Genomic DNA, 6,000 nt, shown 5'->3' on the forward strand with positions numbered 1-6,000 from the left:
TAGGGAAAAGTTGAGTATCATGTAGTAGCCTAAACCTATCAATGTTACATTGAGCTAGTGTGAATGGAATATGAATGACCATCATCCAATGTCACAGGAAGTCGGTGACAGGAGGTTGGGGAGCACTAACTAGTTAGTGGAATGGTATCAAACACATGGAGATGCCATTCCATTAACTCCGTTCCAGCCATTATAATGAGCTGTCCTCCCCTCAGCAGCCTCCACTCTCCAATATGCTGTAATAGAAATAAGGGAATGTTTATAAAACATTTTTGGGCCTCCCTGATACCCAATATATTTCAAACATTTCATTCAGCAGGTCAATGAGTTTTAATGAAAGGAAGGAAATGGCATTGAGGAGTACACCACATCAGTCACAGGCTTCATAAATAAGTGCCTTGATGACGTCGTCCCCACAGTGACCATACGTACATACCCCAACCAGAAGCCATGGATTACAGGCAACATCCGCACTGAGCTAAAGGCTAGCACTGCCGCTTTCAAGGAGCGGGACTCTAACCCAGAAGCTTATAAGAAATCCCGCTATGCCCTCCGACGAACCATCAAACAGGCATAGCGTCAACAATGGACTAAGATCGAATCGTGCTACATAAGCTTCAATGCTAGTCAGATGTGGCAGGGCTTGCAAACTATTACAGACTACAAAGGGAAGCACATCCGAGAGCTGCCCAGTGACATGAGCCGGATGAGCTAAACTACTTCCATGCTCGCTTCGAAGCAAATAACACTGAAACATGCATGAGAGCAACAGCTGTTCCGGACGACTGTGTGATCACGCTCTACGCAGCCGAAGTGAGTAAGACCTTTAAAATAGGCCAACATTCACAAGGCCGCAGGACCAGACAGATTACCAGGATGTGTACTACGAGCATGCGCTGACCAACTGGCAAGTGTCTTCACTGACATTTTCAACCTCTCCCTGTCTGTAATACCAACATGTTTCAAGCAGACCACCATAGTCCCTGATCGGGCTGGGCGGTGTACCGTATTTTACTATATATCGGTATTTATGCACGGACCGGTTTGGGTTTTACTTTACCTTCTATAACATGGTGCTTGCCTACGGAGCTGTGAGGGGAACGGCACCTCAGTACCTCCAGGCTCTGATCAGGCCCTACACCCAAACAAGGGCACTGCGTTCATCCACCTCTGGCCTGCTCGCCTCCCTACCACTGAGGAAGTACAGTTCCCGCTCAGCCCAGTCAAAACTGTTCGCTGCTCTGGCCCCCCAATGGTGGAACAAACTCCCTCACGACGCCAGGACAGCGGAGTCAATCACCACCTTCCGGAGACACCTGAAACCCCACCTCTTTAAGGAATACCTAGGATAGGATAAAGTAATCCTTCTCACCCCCCTTTAAGATTTAGATGCACTATTGTAAAGTGACTGTTCTACTGGATGTCATAAGTTGAATGCACCAATTTGTAAGTCGCTCTGGATAAGAGCGTCTGCTAAATGACTTAAATGTAAATGTAATGTAAATGTAAATTTGAATGTTTGGTTTGTTAAATGTGATACGCCATGTGTAACATCCATTTTTATAACTTACTCCGCTATTTGAGTCATCCCTCTCGGCTCTCTCCATGCCACCTTCCACACAGACCTAGTCCCACCCAGTCACTCAAGGAGCACATTTGTTGTTGCTTGACCATGAGACACTTTCGTTCCGTCTGCATGGTCAATGCAGTACATGCAACAATATTGATGACGATGTTGTTTCCACTTTGGTCTTAATATAAATCAACAAGAGTTCTATAATTACAATATTAGTTTGTGGTTCTTACATCTGCAAACAGCTAGTTTGTATTTTCTTAGCAAGTTTAGCTAAATCGTATTAGACACTAATGCTAATCACTAGTTAGCTAGCTAGCTAATAAAAGTACTGAGTCAAAGCAAACGTAGCTAGCTAATACAGCTTGATACCAGTACTGGTGGAGGCTTAAATCAGTATGTTGTGCAACAGTATCTTCTGAATCAAAGAGGAATAGGCGAAGCGTGACTATGTTGGCTATATGAATAAAGATTTAATGTAGCCAAAGATTATAAGGTCCTATAGGAAACATTGTAAATCACTTTGGTTCCTACCCTGTCACAATAACTCGCCCATGGCATTTTCATTCATTGTCATGTCAAAGACTGTATTCAAAGTGCCCACTATTATTATAACAAACATTCTATTTCCATGATTCCAAAAGTTCACAAAAGTGTTTTGATCTAAATTGCAATTGAAACATTTGGTAAAAAATAAGGCCTAGTATTTTTGCCCATATCGTGGCAGTGTGGATCTGATATCAAATGACTGCAGGAAATGCAGAAATTGATGGAAATGCAGGAAATTATTTTTGGTTGAAGTTGAATTGAACAGTATAAAACAATCCGAATGGATAAAGACCCATTGAAATCATTTAGAATATGTGTTGCCACCAGAGGGTCACATCAAATTAGAAAAATATCATATGTATATATTTCTATATATATGATATTTTGGCCATATCGCCCAGCTCTGGCCGCCCCCAGGTGGTACGGGTAGGTAACAACACATCCGCCATGCTGATCTTCAACACAGGGGCCCCTCAGTGGTGTATGCTCAGTCCCCTCCTGCACTCCATGTTCACTCATGACTGCACTGCCAGGCACGACTCCAACACCATCATTAAGTTTGCCGATGACACAACAGTGGAAGGCCTGATCACCTATTTAACTTATTCCAGAGGCTGCTCCAAAACACCGCCGACGGAGAAGAGGTATTCAGAGTGGACTTCTAGTCCGAGTCAGGAGGCGTACACACTCTCCACCGCTTCGGAGTATATTACTCGCTAATGTTTAGTCTCTGGATAAAAAAGTAAAGGAGCTCAGGGCAAGGATCTCCTCCGAGAGAAACATTAGGGATTGTAACATACTCTGTTTCACGGAAACATGGCTCTCTCGGGATATACTATCCCCCTCCATTCAGCCATCTGGGTTTTCAGTACATCACGCAGACAGGAATAAAGAACTCTCCGGGAAGAAGAAAGGCGGGGGTGTATGTTTCATGATTAACTACTCATGGTGTGATTGTGATAACATACAGAAACTCAAGTCCTTTTGTTCACCCAACCTAGAATACCTCAATCAAATGCCGACCGTATTACATCCAAAGAGAATTCTCTTTGGTTATAGTCACAGTTGTGTATATTCCCCCTCAATCAGATGCCACGATGGCACTCAAAGAACTACACTGGACTTTATGCAAACTGGAAACCACATATCCTGAGGATGCATTTATTGTAGCTGGGGATTTTTACAAAGAAAATTTGAGGAAAAGACTACCTTAGTTCTACCAACACATTGACTATAGTACTCGCCCTGGTAAAACATTGGACCACTGCTATTCAACTTTTCAAAATGCCTACAAGGCCCTCCCCCGCCCTCCCTTCAGCAAATCTACTGAAGTCTCCATTTTGTTCCTCCCTTCCGATAGGCAGAAACTCAAACAGGAAGTATCCTCGCTAGGGTCTTTTCAACACTGGTCTGACCAATCAGAATCCATGCTTCAAGATTGTTTTGATCACGAGGATTGGAATATGTTCTGGGTAGCCTCAGAATAACATTTATGAATACACAGATACAGTGACTGAGGTCATCAGGATGTGTATAGGAGATGTATCCACTGTGACAATTATAAACTACCCAGAAACGGTGGACATATGGCAGCAGTCACACAAAACTGAAAGTGTGAACCACCGCATTTAACCATGGCAAGGTGACGGAATATGGCCGAACACAAAGTGTAGTTACTCCCTCCGTAAGGCAATCAAACAGGCAAAACGTCAGTAAAGAGACAAAGTGGAGTTGCAATTCAACGGCTCAGACACGAGACGTATGTGGCAGGGTCTACAGACAATCACGGACAACAAAGGGAAAACCAGGCACGTCGTGGACACTGACGACAGTGCCACCAACGTGGCCCGCTGCCAAGGACTGTGGGCTCTCCTCCTCCGTAGCCAATGTAAGACATTTAAGCTTATTTACCCTCACAAGGTTACGGGCCCAGACGGCATCACTAGCCACGTCCTCAAGAGCATTAGCAGACCAGCTGGCTGGTCAATCGCTCCCTATCCCAGTCTGCTGTCCCCACTTGCATCAAGATGGCCACCATTGTTCCTGTACCCAAGAAAGCAAAGGTAACTGAACAAAATGACTATTGCCCCATAGCACTCACTTCTGTCATCATAAAGTTCTTTGAGAAGCTAGTTAAGGATCATATCACCTCTACCTTACCTGACACCCTAGACCCACTTCAATTCACTTACCCCCCTGATAGATCTACAGAGGATGCAATCACCATCGCACTGCCCTATCCCATCTGGACTAGAGGAATACCTATGTAAGAGTGCTCATCACTAAGCGCGGACCCTGGGTCTGAACCCCACCCTGTGAAACTAGGTCCTGGACTTCCTAACAGGCTGCCCCCAAGTGGTGAAGGTAGGAAACACCTCCACTTCACTGATCCTCAACACTGGGGTCCCACAAGGGTTTGTGCTCAGCCCCCCTCCTGTATTCCCTGTTCACCCATGACTGCGTGGCCACGCACGCCTCCAACTCAATCATCAAGTTTACAGACGACAACAGTAGTAGGCCTGATTACCAACAATGACGAGACAGCCTACAGGGAGGAGGTGAGGACACTGGGAGAGTGATACCAGGAAAATAACCGCTCACTCAACGTCAACAAAACAAAGGAGCTGATCGTGGTTTTCAGGAAACAGCACGCCCCTATCCACATCGATGGGACAGCAGTGGAGAAGGTGGAAAGTTTCAAGTTCCACTGCGTACACATCACTGACGATCTGAAATGGTCCACCCACACAGACAGTGTGGTGAAGGCGGCGCAACAGCGCCTCTTCAATCTCAGGAGGCTGAAGAAATTTGGCTTGGCCCCTAAAACCCTCAGACTTTTACAGATGCACAATCGAGAGCATCCTATCGGGCTGTATCACTGCCTGGTACGACAACTGCTCCGCCCGCAACCGTAGGGCTTTCCAGAGGGTGGTGCGTTCTGCCCAACGCATCACCGGGGGCAAACTACCTGCCCTCCAGGACACCTACAGCACCCGATGTCACAAGAAGGCCAAAAAGATCAAGGACATCAACCACCCGAGCCACTGCCTGTTCACCCCTCCTTCATCCAGAATGCGAAGTCAGTGCAGGTGCATCAAAGACGCTGGGACAGAGATATAAAAACACCTTATCTCTTAAGGCCATCAAGACTTAAATAGCCATCACTAGCCGGCTTCCACCCGGTTACGCAACCTGACACCTTAGAGGCTGCTGCCCAATATACATAGACTAGGAATCACTGGCCACTTTAATGTTTACATACCGTTTACTCATCTCATATGCATATACTGTATTCGATTCAACGCCATTCCGACATCACTCAAACTAATGTATATATTTCTTAATTGCATTCTTTTACTTTTAGATGTGTACTGTTGTGAATTGTTTTTAGATACTACTGCACTGTTATAGCAAGGAACACAAGCATTTTGCTACACCCGCAATAACATCTGCTAAACATGTGTACATGACCAATAAAATGTGATTTGTTGGTGAAATATTTTACACTAATATAAAATGCTTTAACAGATTGTTTAACAAATAGATCTTTTTTTAAAGATACAGGTCTAAATGATTGGCACCCCTGTTTTGAAAACTCTAGCACCCTCCCCCTGCGAGGATAACAACAGTATTTTGATGAGATTGGTGAACATGTTGGGAGGGATCTTGGACCATTCCTCCATACAGAATCCTTGATATCCTTCTGCTCTTCTGAATGTCAATGAAAAGCATTCTATACACCACTATTGATGAAAATAGGAACATGCGTAGATAATTGGGAATAGACAAACAATTGCATTTTGTTTAGACTGGTGTGATAGCTACCCTAACATTGGTATTGAAACAGCAATATGAAACATTGGTCAGAGGGGAAACAG

The sequence above is a fragment of the Oncorhynchus keta genome, chromosome 22, assembly GCF_023373465.1.
Source record: "Oncorhynchus keta strain PuntledgeMale-10-30-2019 chromosome 22, Oket_V2, whole genome shotgun sequence".
Lineage (NCBI taxonomy): Eukaryota > Metazoa > Chordata > Actinopteri > Salmoniformes > Salmonidae > Oncorhynchus > Oncorhynchus keta.